General features: G+C 34.2%; 2 protein-coding genes across 7 annotated transcripts in view; one reads left to right on the forward strand and one right to left on the reverse strand.

The window, feature by feature from the left end:
- The window catches only part of LOC111047592 (voltage-dependent T-type calcium channel subunit alpha-1G), a 408,419-nt gene extending 399,293 nt beyond the window's left edge, over positions 1-9,126 (reverse strand). Inside the window, exons 1-2 of the mRNA XM_039434132.1 lie at positions 9,056-9,126; positions 5,945-6,039 (exon numbers count right to left, since the gene is read on the reverse strand). The gene's annotated coding sequence lies outside the window, so the exon portion shown is untranslated. The remainder of the gene's footprint in view (positions 1-5,944; positions 6,040-9,055) is intronic.
- Positions 1-17,175, forward strand: part of LOC120352647 — a 56,291-nt gene that overhangs the window by 19,142 nt on the left and 19,974 nt on the right. Inside the window, exon 1 of one of the 6 annotated variants that reach the window (XM_039434144.1) lies at positions 5,741-5,814. The exons of 3 other annotated variants lie outside the window; for them this stretch is intronic. The gene's annotated coding sequence lies outside the window, so the exon portion shown is untranslated. Of the gene's footprint in view, positions 1-5,740; positions 5,815-7,822; positions 7,944-8,100; positions 8,123-17,175 lie in introns of those variants that run through there. 2 more of the 6 variants (XM_039434142.1, XM_039434146.1) reach the window with 2 other exon arrangements.

The following is a 17,175-nucleotide window of genomic DNA, read 5'->3' on the forward strand; positions in this document are numbered from 1 at the left end:
TTAATTGTCATCGTAAGTATTTTATTATAAACAACATCATTGAGAAACAATAGCTTGAGTAGATATCCCATGGTATAGGGCGTTTATGTCGCAACTTTTACTGTTATCTCAAGTCGATTACTATCGATTATTATAGATTTTTACTGTTTTGTTGGGGTGAGAGTGTATGAACGGCACAATATGAGAGACTACCAGCGTCACACACCTTTTTGGACAAGAAATACGTGGACTATCGGCATGAGATAACAGTGAAAGTTGCGACATAAACGCCCTATACCATGGGATATCTACTCAAGCTATTTTTTCTCTATGACAACATCAAGTTGGACTAAATTACCAGTGATCACTTAAATTAGCTGTGAATATATCTCGTATTCAATAATTTATTTAGAAGAAGATAATACTGAAGATTCTCTGATTGGATATAGTTACTGAAGTCTATTACCCATCCCCAATTACTCTAAACCGCACATGCTTCCTCTTCAAAAAGTTGATCATCCTAATTCTGTATTCAACAGAAGTTCTCAGCAAATCCCTCAATCTTACTGAGTACTCGAATGTGAAACTTTTCAATAAAGTTATGAAAAATCTAAAACTTTTAGGAGTGAAGAAAATACCAATAATTGATTTTCAAGACTTGAAAATTTGTGAAGTATTAATGCAGTTTCCTTCAATTTGTGGCGGTTCAACAAAATTCAACTCGACAAAACCCCTACAGACTGAATAATAAGTTTCGGCAGATTCCGCTATCTGACGTCATTACGTCAAACTTGTTCTATTCTCAACTTTTTAGTTTTCAGTTTTCCATAATGATTATTATTATTTCCTTCCACATCATTCCACTGATTTGATTGTTGGTTGAATCTTTTATTAGATTCAGACCTTCTTTGTTCAGCTCCCACTTTTCTAAAAATGTGACTAGAGCTGTTGCACAAGTACTAATATAAGTACGGAACTGCACATTCCAATGAAAAGTGAATTTCCAAGTTTTTTTAAGTCAGGACATTATTTGGAGAGAACATCACTCCATGATTATTTTTCAGAAGAATCGGATTAATTGCCACCGTTTTCTTATTTCTCTTTATCAAGGAAGTAGTGCAAAAACAATTATCAAATTTAATTCAATTCAACACGTTCCAATTCTATTTACTTTCACGTTGAACTAAACGGTTTCCTCTTATGGCATCCTTTTCCTCTTTCTCTTCTTCAGCTTCCCTATATTATTTTCCACTAACGTTTTCACATGTTAATCAACCAATTGAAGAACTGTTTATCAATCCAATATTGTAATCCAATTGAAAAACGTTCCTAGCTCTTGTGTACGAATTCATCAATCCTTACGTTGCACGTTGCAAGAGCATCAATTGTTTATCTCTTTCCCATATTTTTTCATTCATATGTAACTTTTCGATTTCCCTTTATAATTACCCTTGAATATTATATGTTCTTTTATCGTGGATGAAGCCCACGTGAGCTTTTGTCTGTGGTTAATGGAAAGTGCCATGACGAGTTAATCAAATGTCCATGCCTTCCGGCGGGATTCGAACCCGCGACCATGTAGCGCTAGCGGACTGGAGAGTGTGACGCCTTAGTCGGTTTAGTTGTTGAAGTCATCTCAGCTAATAATTATTATTATTGAACGAAAATCCAAATTAAATGCTGTTGTCAATATTTGGAGTAGCAGAGGTCTTAGGGATGATTTACAGCATTCAATTTGGATTTTCGTTTAATAATAAGTATTATTAATTCATTAGCATTTGAATAATTGCAATATCTCAGTAATTTCCCTCTGTGTCATTTCAGCTATTTTGGCCTGGCGAACAGTTTCATATGAATAAGGTTCAAGATTCATCAATCCTCATCCTAATGTAAAGGTACAAAGATTAAGAATCATGACTTCTGTCATTATTTCTTTAGTCAGGTAGGAATTTATCTCAGTAAATTTTGTGTTGCATCAGATGTTAACAAAGGTCTTCAAGAGATTAGAAATTCGAAGTTTGAAAAATGAGTCAAATCTTTTACCTAACAGTTTAGTTCTATGATACTGGTATAACTGTTAAGGTTTAACTTATAGGTCTATGTGTAGATAGATGATAGAAGATTGATGTTTTGTATGAACCCACGGGTTTCTAAGCATATTTAGTTACAAATCATCTCTTCCTACATGATAAAGATACATCATGATACTCAGGGAAGTGATTTGAATCCAGTCATACTATCTCACTCTCACAGTAATAACGAACAATATGAGTGAAATTAAGTGTCCCGTCTATTCATGACAGCGAAATATAATCACAATACATAAGACGCATTCTTGTGTGAAGTGTGCTTGAGGTTTCTGTGGCGGAAAAAGACTGATGAGTCGGATGAAAGGAAGACGCTAAAGTGAAAGATTAGGGCGCTGATGAGAGCGCTAGACAGAGACAGAGACAAGAAGACACCAACAGCTTCTTCCTAGCAGCATCAGCAAAGCCTGTGGATAATAAATCGACAAATTGTTGGAGATCCAGCCATACCACAAAGGCCAACTGGAAAAAGGATGGAGACGCTTGATGCTTGAGTGAAACAGAAGCTCAAGAAAAGGAGAAGACAAGAAGCTCCAGCTCAAGATAAAGGACTAGGAAGCTACCATGTCGTCACCCAGCAAGAACACTCCCACACGCGCACGAACTCGCAGCAAACTAAGGACCCATAATTCAATTCCCTTTCTTGAATTCTTCGCAATTCAGCTTTCAAGCGCAATAGTTGAGCCCTACATTTCTCGCGTGGGATTCGGCCATATTTCTGTGTTACCCTCAACTGAATTCTGCCACTTTCGTAGCCACTAGTTTTATATTACAGAGAGCTGAATGTTGAATGTATTTTATGTGCTGTACTTGTTGCTCAGATGCTAAAAAAGATGTCCTCTGGAGGAAATTTTGTTCAAACTTAGATAGTTGGAAGATTATTACAACTCACAACGAACAATAATATGATGAATATCACCAAGATTCGTTTTATGATCCTGCAAATTATGCAATTTCTCTCCGAATGGAGGATAACGAGTTGCTATGATACGCCTATATTAGTAATAAATATCGGGGACCGAGCTTCGCTCTGCAGTACAAAAGCATAAAAATTTATCACGAAAGAAGAAATTATCATAACATTCTTACAGAAATGTTATATCTAATCACAGTAAATTCCCAGAGGAATGCAAAAATTTCCCTCACGGAAACCCAGTTGCAAAAAAGCTGGTTTAATTCTAATCCTGCTTAACTTTACGTGAACCAATCAGAGAAGACCATTTAAAAAGATGGATCTACTGGAATTAATCAGGATTAAAAATAACCCAACTTTTTTGCAACCGGCACTAAGTACCTGATAAAATGATTACAAAAGTTCAAAAGCTGAGTCATAATTTTGACACAGTCCCACACACATGAACTCGCTCACTCAATTCCATCACCAACAGACGACGAAATAATTATTATTATCTGTTTTCCAAGGATGAATAATAATTATAATTTTAATGTCTTTCAGCGAGTTTTCCCAGGGATGAGACTTAGTGCAATCGAATGTTTATATTATAAACCTACTATGTTCTGAATTTCGTGAGAATCGTTAGAGCCGTTTTCGAGATCCAGTGAAATATAAACATATAAACATCTAAACATCTAAACATAAATGAACATCCAAACATCTAAACATCTGAACATATATACATATAAACAGAAGTTTCTCGTTTGATAGTATAGGATTTGGCTATAGTGAGGTCCACGTAATGATGACAGTATTAGATTAACATTGGTGTTGCTATCCTTCTATCATTCGACACAGCAGCTACCGCTCTCCATTTCTAGCTTCTCAACGTTGCCAGATCATTTATCAACGATATAGAATTTTCAATCTCAATCATGAAAGTGTATCATCATTTCATTAAAAAATGTATTATCTTGACGAATAGAATATAATGGATTATTTTAAACATGGATAAACAATTGATATTACATCACATATACGGTATCAGCATTCCTATATAGAAACAATGGCAATGCCGAGAATCGGCAACTCTGTATTCTTATCTTCTTCACTGCCATTATAAAGATACATCATGTTACTCAGGGAAGTGATTTGAATCCAGTCATACTATCTCACTCTCACAGTAATAACGAACAATATGAGTGAAATTAAGTGTTCCGTCTATTCATGACAGCGAAATATAATCACAATACATAAGACGCATTCTTGTGTGAAGTGTGCTTGAGGTTTCTGTGGCGGAAAAAGACTGATGAGTCGGATGAAAGGAAGACGCTAAAGTGAAAGATTAGGGCGCTGATGAGAGCGCTAGACAGAGACAGAGACAAGAAGACACCAACAGCTTCTTCCTAGCAGCATCAGCAAAGCCTGTGGATAATAAATCGACAAATTGTTGGAGATCCAGCCATACCACAAAGGCCAACTGGAAAAAGGATGGAGACGCTTGATGCTTGAGTGAAACAGAAGCTAAAGAAAAGGAGACGACAAGAAGCTCCAGCTCAAGATAAAGGACTAGGAAGCTACCATGTCGTCACCCAGCAAGAACACTCCCACACGCGCACGAACTCGCAGCAAACTAAGGACCCATAATTCAATTCCCTTTCTTGAATTCTTCGCAATTCAGCTTTCAAGCGCAATAGTTGAGCCCTGCATTTCTCGCGTGGGATTCGGCCGTATTTCTGTGTTACCCTCAACTGAATTCTGCCACTTTCGTAGCCACTAGTTTTATATTACAGAGAGCTGAATGTTGAATGTATTTTATGAGCTGTACTTGTTGCTTGGATGCTAAAAAAGATGTCCTCTGGAGGAAATTCTGTTCAGACGTAGATAGTTGGAAGATTATTACAACTTACAACGAACAATAATATGCTGAATATCGTTTTATGATCCTGCAAACTATGCAATTTCTCTCCGAATAAGATCATGGAGATTATAGTTATGATACGCCTATATTAAGTGAGGTCCACGTAATTATGGCAGTATTTGATTGACATAGGTGTTGCTATCCTTCCATCATCCGACAAAGCTGTTACCGCTCTCCATTTCTAGCTCCTCAACGTTGCCTGATCGTTTATCAGCAATGTAGCAATATAATTGATCAACTGAATATTCAATCTCAATGTATTTTCTTGACGAATAGAATATAATTGATTATTTTAAACCTGAATGAACAGTTGATATTACATCAGATATACCGGTATCAGCATCCCTCTATAGAAGGCAGTGGCAATGCCGAGAATCGGCAACGCTGTACTCTTATCTTTCTTCATTGCCATTATAACGTGGACCTCACTCTACAAGTACATTTCATACAACTATTTCTCTGTGCATGGGTGAGTTTGCCTGATTAACAATATTCATTTCCGCTTGAAAATTGGAAACAACTCTTTGATAATTGATTTTGTCCTAGTACAGGTTGCACAAAAGCCGGTTAAATTTTAATCGTGATTAATTCCACCAGAAACAATCAGAGAAGTCGTCTTATCAAAAAGCCCTTCTCTAATTGGTTCTCGTGGAATTAATCACGGTTAAAATTTAACCGGCTTTTGTGCAACCAGATGAACCCAATTAGTTGGAAAAGAATAAACATAATTGACTTGACTCTCCACAGAAACTTATTAAACATTTAATTTGAAAGTTTTAGTCACGGGTATATTCATGACTGATTACTACTGTGCATGAATCTCTCCCAACATGGAGTTGTATTTCACTCTGCTAGTAACGTTCTGCAATACAAGATCACCAGTGTTACCATCACACTTTTGAAAATTGGGTTCAAGCTGACCTAACAACAAGGTAAAATAAAACTCAAATATCATTTTCTACTAGAAAATTCTTCACAACTCACAAATTCACAATGTAAAATTCTCTTCACAATCATTTTCATGTTTTCTACTGGATTATTCAAAAGATTGTTTCAACTTACCAGCAGTTTCACCTCTAATCTGCACGTTTTCCTCCAGTTTTCGTTTTTTCTTCCTGATTTTCCTCATTTGGCTCCTCTTGATGAAACACTCTCGTCTGTGAAAATGCAGAAATCGATTGCAATTAAATGGAATACTATCCTCAATAGATTCGCTATTTTATTGAAATGCTATAGTATGGTATTGAATATGACTTTATGGACACGATGTTTTATATCGTATAGGGTAAAAGAACAAATCAGAGATTGTGATAAATGTAACGAGGATTCTAACTTCGCTGAACACTTGATAACAAACGATCACAAGTTCAAGGCTGAGGAGAGAGTTGAGTTTCTGTTTTTTATCAACAAAGGCAGAATTCTGAATACTCTAGAGGCTTTAGAAATAACTAGTAACAGAACTGTCCACAGTTAAGTTTCTACGATCAGAATCATTTCAACCAATACAACACTACCAATCTAGTTTTATAATGAATTTTGTTGTAAGTTGTTTTTTCTAGTAAGTTGTTACAGTATCTCATGTCTGCAACATGTTTCTATTGATTTCGTGAATCTATTCCGTAACATGAGACTATTTAAAAGTCTTTCATTGCTGTGTTTGCTATTTGATCTCCCATTAAGTAAAGTTTGTATGAACCGCTAATTGGGGAGGGGCTTGTCTAGGCCAATGACAGACGTTCACCTTGATAGGTCACGGCTTCCACCAAAAACAGCATTCAGTATATAAATACTGCTACTTTTCACTTTGGTGTTAGTTTACCAGAGATGGATAGTGGTGTTACAACCGAAACCGGTATCTCGATGATTTTTAATAAATTTGTGGATTGACAATATAGACACCCGGTTGCACAAAACTCTGTTAACGTTTAATACCGATTATATTTCAAGAGAACCAATCAGAGAAGCCTTCATCTCAGGAAAACCTTCTCTGATTGGTTAACGTGGAATTTATTCGTGATTGAAATGTAAGAGGCCATTTTGCAACCAGGGCCCTATTATCAACCTTACACACTTTGAATTTTAATTTTATTCTATTCTTGTTGTATGCACGAAAATATATATCATGGTAATATTATGTCGAAGATAGATAATTCAGTCAGAAACATGAAGTTATATACTGACATGGAAACAATGACAACTAAAAATTAGATTCTGCAAAACAATATCAGAATCAATATCACAATGAATCAATATCAATCATTGTATAATATTTTTGTGTAGTTGAGAAGTTGATATTGTGGTAATTATCCATATTAAATGAAAAAGGCTAAGAAATTGTCGAAAAACCACAGATTTGTTGATACATAGAAATATATACTCGCGTACTTGTATAAATTCTGCTGCTCTTGTATTTAGTTTTAGTTTATCAGAGATTAACAATGGTGTAATAACCGAAACCGGTCTTAGTTAGTATCAATAAGTCTGTGGTTTTTTAACAATTTCTTAGCATTTTTCATTTAACATTAGATAATCAATTACATATTTAATTTTTTACTTCGTATTTTGAATCTGATGGAGTAGAACATATTTATATTATTATGTTGAGAAAAACTTGCTTTAATCCTAACGAGTGGATGGAAACATAAAAAGCAACAGACCATTACTAAACAGGACCTCACCGAAATTCTGAGCCGGATGAGTAATACTGACAAACCCAAAAATGTGATACAAATCTCAAACGACATCTCAATTCTGAACTTGGAAACACCCAGGGAAGTCGAAGTCTGAATTTATCAATAGATTACATCGCAATACTCGAGAGACCACGGGCATTCCTTGTTCGTCATTACTGAAAAAGTTGAAAAATAACTTTCAAGCCTCTCTGCGTAAGCAAGTCACGCTTCTGGAATGATTCTCGCGGGAGATACCTCACGAGCCACGGCAGGTCGGTTATGTTCTCAACAATAAAATGACCATGTTTTCCTCACCAGTAGCCATTAACTCAGTGATGGTCTACGGTGAACCTTCGGTTGTTAGAGCTTGAACTTCACTGCGGATCCAAGTAAGTAGCCTCGAGCAACTTTGTTTACTTTTATGCTACTTGTGACCTTTGGCTTCAATCGGTGACGTTTGGTGCATACGAATCTCAGATTTAACGAAATATACAATATTGTCTAGTCCATTTGGATTTCATAGAATACAACAGTCCGGTGTATTATCCGAAGTATCAATATATGAAAGGTATTTATTTGGTTTCTATTTTCATTAATTGGGTAATTTGATTTGAAAAAATATATCCTTGTCCCTTCTCATCATTGATAATATTGCCCAAGACAACTGAACAATCGTAATACTATGGTGTGATATTTCGACGTGAGGAATTATCTCAAACATGATTATTGCTTTCATTTTATATTGCTATCCATTTTTGTTTTGACATCATTACCTCTTCACGTAATGAGTTCCATTTCTCTGTATCTCATGAGAAATGTCTAATCTGACATCTGAATATTTCCATTAGATTCATAGCACTCCTCATGTCTCATCTCTTCTTCTCATTATTCACTTCTCATAACAAGAATAACCTCTTAATAACTAATTTTTGATAGAACTCTCTTATTTTGGTAGAGAGTTAGTGGGAAGGATATTTTGAATATTCTTTCCGAAGAATGGGCATTGATATGTTCAAAACTCCGCCAATTTATATAGATGCATAACAATATTATCTATAGTTATTCCAAATTGCTTTTTTCATATCATATACAGTTCAATAATTATTTTCTTAGTCTATATTTTGTGAATTAATTTATAATTATTGTCTGATATTGTATATAAGTGTATAAACCAGTATATATTGTAATCTACATGAATACAGTACTCAATCAATCAATCAAATCAATCAATAACCGGCGAAATTATTGTGAATTTCATATTTGTCAAAGATTCAGTGCTGCTAAGCAATCAGGTCTAGATACACCACGTGTAAACATGTAATGATTGAGACAACTGCAATAAAATTTGAATCATGTTTGTTACTACAGAGGTAATATAGTTGAAAAAGTATGAAACACACACTTGCTAACGTCAAATGTCATGATTCAGTTAAGTAAACATTTTAGAGTTACTGGGCTACTCACTAACTTGTAAGCCTACAGAATGAAATTCATTCCATACCGAAAGTAGCCAATTGCGATGAACTGCAGACATTCTTTCAGAGCCTGTGGTTTTGAATATAAAAATTTATCTCTTAACGATCTGTTCAGCTTCCCGCCATACTTCTGCAACAAAGAGGAGAATCCCATAAAATTCATGGAGGCTATTATTTTTGTCAAGAAGTTGATAGCTCGCAGGCTATCATGTATTCCAAAATATCTGTGAATTTTTTCAAATCTTTTGTGTCCTCAATCATAGGCCTAGAAATTTGCTCCCAAAGAGAATCCCATTAAATTCTGTGAGAATATTTATTTATTTAATCAATTTTCTATTCAATTCACTTCAATTTATTAAAAACAAAATAACAAAGAATTACAAAACAAATAAAATACAATAAAATGTTACAAATATAAAAAACCATGGGCTTTGTGGTTGGGTGTGTTGGAGAAGAGGAAAAAAGAATGAAAAAATCTGGTGTGGCACACTCACACAATTTTCCTTGCCGTTATGAAAATTGATCTCCTGACGCTAGTGTTCGCGCGCATCTCAAGTCTACTATTCAAAGATTTGAGCCAGCTGGTGACAGGGCAATAACGCTGGAGACACACGAGGTCTGCTATCTCTTCATAGTGAATCATTTAACAGAATCAACAGTTGCCAACAGTTTGCAATTGAATAATCACATTTTCTCCAATTTCGAGCTCATTTTTAATTTTCAGTGAAAATGTTACTGAACATTAATTGTAGAACTTCTCATGCTCAATCTTTTCCACTCAAAATTTTTTGTTTAAATTGTATCTGAAACCTGATAATTGAGAATCTAAAATCAAACTTTGCATAGATGGGGCGGAGCTCCTGAAATTTTTACAGATATGGGACTTGTGGCAGTTGATAGAGCTTATCGATGACTACTTCAGGTATAACTTTAATCAAAATCGTTGGAGCCGTTTTCGAGAAAATCGCGAAAAACCCTGTTTTTGACAACATTTTCGCCATTTTAGCCGCCATCTTGAATCGCATTTGATCGAAATTGTTCGTGTCAGATCCTTATATTTTAAAGACCTTACGTTTCAAATTTCAAGTCATTCCGTTAATTGGGAGATGAGATATCCTGTACACACACACACACACAAACACACACACACACACACACACACACATACAGACAGACCAATACCCAAAAACCACTTTTTTGGATTCATGGGACCTTAATACGTATATAAATTTAGAAATTGGGGTATCTTAATTTTTTTCGGAAAGCTATACTTTCCTTACCTATGATAATAGGGTAAGGAAATTAAAAATCATTCAGAATTTCACAACTTACAGAAAAGTACCACAGGCTCACGCCCAAACATTATTTACGATTTTTTTTTTGCGAAATGATAGCTCGGAAGCTATCATCAGGCATTACTATATGAAATATAAAATATCAAATATCTTGGGTTGCCATTGGATAGGCCTCAACATTGCTCTCAGATCATGCTTTCTAGAACTCTCAAATATATTGTGCTCCCATTGATAGGCCTGAATTTCGCTCACAGAGCACGTTTTCAAACTCATTTCAACAAACTTGAATCTTGGACATTTGGTGAGAACTCGTTAGAGGTTGAGCATGACGAGAAATTTACATTCGCACAATTCATCTTCTCATAAAATAATTAAAGTGCCGAAATAAACGCATCAGCCCATAAACGATGGTTAACTAGTTAGATGAGAGATGATGATGACGATTACAAAGCTCGGCAGTCTAATGGAGAGAGCTTTGAAAACCTTTGCAGACTCCAGTCGAGGTAATTTGTGATGTGTAAAGATTTTTTATAGTGAGAGAGATTGTGAAGTTGTATGATTTTTTTAGATGAGGATGTGATTTTTGTATTATAATTGGAATTATTCATTCAAACAAATTGAACAATGTATCTAGAGATGTTGTGGAATTTTTCTTGATGAGAAAAAAAACAATAATGTGTTGTCTCTTCTACTGGTGTTAATTCATCATCAATTCCAACCTGGAAAAATATTGCCAGTGAATTAAATCCAATTTATGAAGAAGGAAATAAATTGAAAGTTGCAGTTTGAATTTCCATCCAGCTGTTTACCCTGTTGTCAATATTTAGAAGCAGAAGTCTTCAGGGTGATTTACAGCATTTAATTGGAATTTCGTTTAATAATAATTATGCAATTTATGAGATTATGTGACGGGAAGGTTCGTGGAAAATCTTCTGCTCTGAAAGGTTGCACATATCTATAAGCTCATATATTAAAGATTTTATTCTCCATAATGCTGAATGAGTGATCAGCGTGCTAATTATTTGATAAATATTCATGCTAATATATTAGGCTATATATTATATTTAATATATATGTATTAATATTAATGCTAAATTTTTTTGATCACTAGCAGAAGAACGTTTTGAGAGCAGGCGTTTTGCTCATTCATTAAATATTCTGAGACTTTAATATACTGTCAGTTTTCCTAGAAGTATTTCTTTGAGTAACAACTTGTGAGTTCAAAAGGCAAGGTAGGAAGAGATAAGAGAACTTCCAATATCATTGAGTATCTGAGTTCGACGGATTTGAACTTCAACATGATTCAATATGGACACTAATAATCATACACATACGAGTATTTGGATATTGCCTCTTTCCAATCTGAAACCTGAGAGGTCTGAATCTGAATCTAAAAACTTCCCATCTTCTTCCTGAGTTTCTTACTTGTTTCTAACTTCAACGCTATCATATGTATTTGATTGATTTGAATGAAAACAACATGTTTTTGTCAAAACCACTAATATTCTAGAACAATAATTTAAGATACTAATTCTATTTGTACCACCATTATCTATTTCTGGTAAACTGGAAGCTTATACATTGAGCAGCAGACGCTCTACTGTCATTGGCCGTGACTAGATACGCCCAAGTATTCAAAATATGGTGATGTGAAACGAGCCGTATAGTCTCGACCAATGACGGTAGAGCTCAACCTTCATTGGTCAACAGCTAATGGCCAATCGTAGGGCTCCACCAATACTCTATAATTTTCTGCTCAAATTTTCAAGCTTTTTTCAGCTAACAAGAGATTGATGAGGATGTAAAAGCAGGAACTAAAATCTTAAATTTTTCAATATATTGATGGATTAGACAATATCAAACTGTTTCCATTTCATAAGGATATCTACAGCAACATCACCTTCACATCAAGATATTCTATTCTAATTATTATAAGATGTATATTGCTGAATGGTTCATTGGGCAAGAATTGACATGAACCTGTACATTTGGAGGAAATTAATAGAAATCAGAAAAACTCATTCAATAAATTGGATTGTGCTTATCATGATAACTGTAGATTTGGGGCTTCATGAGTTCAGGAACATGGTTCTTTCCACTGAATAGGGAAAAACAAGTATTATTGAGTTGAAATACAAGTATTGAGTTGAATTTAATCAGTTTAGAGTCTTAGAGTCAAATGCATATTGTATTCATTCACATCGCTTGTCGAATAAAGTATGAACTATTTCGTGAAGTATGAATTATAAAGTATGAACAACTTTCTTTCCCTGAAATCTTTTTGTATCCTACAAGCTATTATCAATTATTATTGTATACATAAATAGCGAGTTTTTGCAACTTCACTTATGTTGCTTCTTGCACCCCAATCGCCATCTTTCCTTGATTATCCAGTCTCCTTAGAGACTCCATAGAGACCTCTACTCTCTATTTGAATGTGGACATTGGATACCCATTTCTTTCGCGGTCTTCTACGCCTTTTTCTGGTCGCTGGTACCCAATTTCATACTTTCAAAGTTTACTCATCAATATTATTAGACTATCTATAGTTTTGATAACAAATACAAAAGTGGTCATGAAGACGTTCAAGAATAATAATACTATCAACTCTACAACACTATTATATTACATCTTTCATCATTACATCATGTTACATAACATCATCTTACAATGTTGTATTACAATATTATATAAATTCTACACCAACAGCTATCAAAGCATCAAACTTGATCAACAACTATCAAAAGTGGTCATGAAAACGTTCGAGAATAAATACTATCAATCCTCCAACACTATTATATTGCATCATTCATCATTACATAATGATACATTATCTTACAATGTTCTATTACAATATTATATGCATTCTACACCAACAACTCTCATTGTGTGTTTGTGCTTAGATTGTATATATTATGATGAGAGGGTAAGACAGTGGGGAGGTGGGTCTCCCAGATAGAATTTGTGGTAGAAGGGGGTACTTGAAGAGTAGACAACCATGTTATGAACGGGTTGAGGGTTTGAGAAATGATGGATGATCGCCGCGAGGGGGTCAGGGGCACGAATTAATGGTGGTGAATTATTAAGCTGGCACTATGGTCAGGGCATATGAGCTCTACATCACATCCCTGTCCAGTATCCACCAATGGTAGGCTTTCATTCACTATCAATATGCAATCTCACATTCTTCGTGCTCAGTGCTTCTAGGGTTTCCAAAAAAAAAAATTAAATTCAGGTATTATTTTGTTAGAATTGAGTTGCGAAACATTGACTTGTGCGAGGTTGGTATAGTGATGAATCCAACAATGGATGAAATTCAAGTACAATTTGATCAAATTTGAGCTGGAAATCCTTGATTTCTTGTGAGATTGGTTTTCTTGAGTTCCGTGTTGATATCAAAAAATAAACAAGTTAATAAAGTTCAAGTAAAACTTCATCATAATTGAGTTAAAACCTACAATTGATGTAAAACTTTCATTAGTCTTGCAGTATAAAGAGACATTCCAAATGTTATGTTTGAGCTTTACATTTTCACATCCTCTCTCCATTTTATATGTCATGGATACTGAGCAAAAAATACTGTAGAATCTTATTTAAAATTGAGTATCAGAACTGAAGACTTGAACATGAATATTGGACGTAAAGCAAAACAAATAATGTTAAAATAAGTTGTTTTTCACAGTGGATTTTCATTGGTATTTTTTATTTTGTATGTTTAGCTGGTACAATGTTTTTTAATATTAATATGTTGTGCGAAATAAATTCATCATCATCAGGCATCCATTTCTTTCTTGGTCTTCCTATGCCTTGCTTTCCTTCGGGTTGGTACTCCCATGCTAATTTTAATGGGAAATAAATTAATTTTTGAATTGAATTCACTATCAAGCAATTCAAAATCAACTAATAAGCAATCTGACAATCTTTGTAGGCTACTCAGTGCTCTTGTTGGAGTAGGGTCTCCAAAATTAAGAGACTGGTATAATTGTTTCGAAAATATGGAATAATTAAATTATGATGAATAAGATAAATATTGAGAGTACATCAGTCACTGAGATGCCAAATAACACAAATTTAGAAATAGTTTGTTGTAGAAATTACCCGTTTAGTGGGAATAGGTCACGTAGTAAACTGTATGCAATTTATAAAGCATTTGACCTCAAACTTTTATCAAATAACTGGAATCAAAATTATTCTGATTCTGTTAATCTTCTGAATAATATACATAAGTCATATTTAGGTTGAGATCATTCTCCAACAATATTGTTACTTTTATACTGTATAATATGCAAGGGATATGCTTACACTATTGATAGATCATTTTGGATTATGGATTCATGATAATATTATTATTGCTCATGGTGATGCATTTATGACTTTAAAACATAGATTAGTTCGTTTCTATGCATATGCAAAGTACGAAGTAGAAGATTTTTGCAGTATAAAGAGACATTCCTTCTAATATGTTTGAGCTTTACATTTTCACATCCTCTCCATTTTAAATGTCATGGATAGGCTACTGAACATAAAATACTGTAAAATCTTATTTAAAATTGAGTATCAAATCTACAGACTTGAACATGAATATTGGACATTCCTATCATGATAAAAATTACATTATTCCTGGAGTGGTCGTCTCATCTGTCTAACGATACAAAGTCCCTGTTCAGGAGGTCAACATACATGAATGTATCATGTATCAGACGATGCATTCAATGACAAGAATAACATTCTGTAAGGATTTTGAAATACTATGATAACGTGAGAAGAATGGAAAAGGTTCGATTAGGCAGTATTGCCATCTGGTGAATAAACTTTGCACTAAGTCTCCAACTCGTTCTTTCTAGAAACAGTATCTTGTATCTGCGTCTCTTGAGACGTTTGTTGAATATCTGAGAAGATTCAAACTCTTACATTTCCCTGAATAGGTGGATAGACGTTATTTGCCACTCTATTACGAAGGATCAATAATAAATTATTGAATCATCATTTTCTAACGTTTATGAGGAGTGATAGACAAGATACTGAATTTAAAATCATGGATCTTTAATGAACTTGAAGAGCCGATTGTCCAAGAGGTGCTGCCATCTACAAGGGATCTTGTGAACTAATTAGTACTCAAAATTATTGTCAAGTTTAAAATATTAAACTTCCGCGGCTCTTCCCCTTCATGCATTTATGAATGATTTTATCAATGAGTAGTAAGTGTTAACTCTTTGTTGTAGAACTCAACTTCGTTGCAAGCTACAGGTGGTTGGACTATCTTGTTCGTGTTAACTTCTTACCTCCAAAAACTTTCACAAGGCATCTAACTTTAGGCTTATATGAATCAATATTTTACACAATAACATTAGAATCATGGATTAGATATGAATCGCATATCGACTAACTTCCAACTGAATCAATCTAATATGAAGGAAGAAATGAGGAGAAATATTTTCATACACCACATTCCAATTCTTCATAGTTAGCAGAGCTGAATACTCTATAGATTCTTATTTTATTCATTTATTCACAATGCAAATAACACTAATGTAATAACATTGGTAGATAAAATAAAACTGTAGTCCTTGTGCTATTTTTCTTCAAAATTTATAGGTGGCAAAGTCCAAGATAAGGTTAGAATTTCTAGTGTACAATTTAAAAAAAATTCAAGTCCCAAATTATCATGAAAACTATAAATTTTGAATTTAGATGACTTGAATTAATAAATTGATGTGAAATATTACACTCAATTACCACTTGCAATAAATAATATTTAGTTATTTAAGAAAATTTGGAACCATTGAAGAAACTCAAACTTGTAAACACTAGAGATATAAATACAACTCTCCATCCTGAAGGTTTTAAGTATCTCCCCTCAATATATATTCCCATGTTATCACATAATATCAAAACTATTACAGTATAAATGTATAGTATATATTACCTGTATAATGTTTTGATTTAAAATTAAATAATGAAATTCACAGAACATAATGAATCAGTCAATCATGAAAATTACTATCATTCTCATAAATTTCAAATTGAGTTAATTTGGTTGAAAAAGAAAGTTCCAAATAATTTTTTTACACAACACAAGCTTAAAAAATAAAATATTGATTATTAATCACATTTCTTGATCCCACTAGATGTTTCTTCAAGAGAAGAAACTCCCAAGACTCCCCTGAATAATCATTGAATAAATTGCATGAAGAGATAAATTATAGCTCATAGAGATTTAATTCGATTATCATGTTATCCTTATGATTCGGGAATAATCCTTACAAGAGAATACAGAGACGGACAACAGACTTGAGTGATTTTTACGCTCATCAATGTGTGCCAAAATTAAGAGGCGTGATAAAAAAGAATAATGATATTGGCTCCCATGAACCAAAGTATTACAGGGATTTTAAATGATAGCCCTACATGTAAAACGTTGAAGTGAGATTATATTAAAAGGATTGAGAGGAAGAAAAAAATTACTTAGGAAATAGAGTTTTCTCGTGAATGAGGTGTTGAAAATCTTTCGCATCTTTTAATGTGCTCATCGTCTGGGATTTAATCTGCGAATGTAAATCCCAAGCTCACGCGAGGAATTTTGAATCGTTGATAGTGTGAAGAAATGTTCTTGAATACAAACATGTTCTGATCCTTGTTTTGTACCTTGTTATAAATCCCTGTTCCTGCTCGCTGAAGCAAAAGATGTAAGGCTTAGCTGGAATGCACTGTAGCATAATGCGACCAGATCCAGGTCTTGAACCTCCTATGTGAACAAATTCGAGGGAGGTCTTGAAACATGCAATGTGGAACAATTATTTTCGCGAGCGTGGGCTGGAAATGTATTTGAGGAGTTGTGACAGTGTAGATTG

This window comes from Nilaparvata lugens, chromosome 8, assembly GCF_014356525.2.
Source record: "Nilaparvata lugens isolate BPH chromosome 8, ASM1435652v1, whole genome shotgun sequence".
Lineage (NCBI taxonomy): Eukaryota > Metazoa > Arthropoda > Insecta > Hemiptera > Delphacidae > Nilaparvata > Nilaparvata lugens.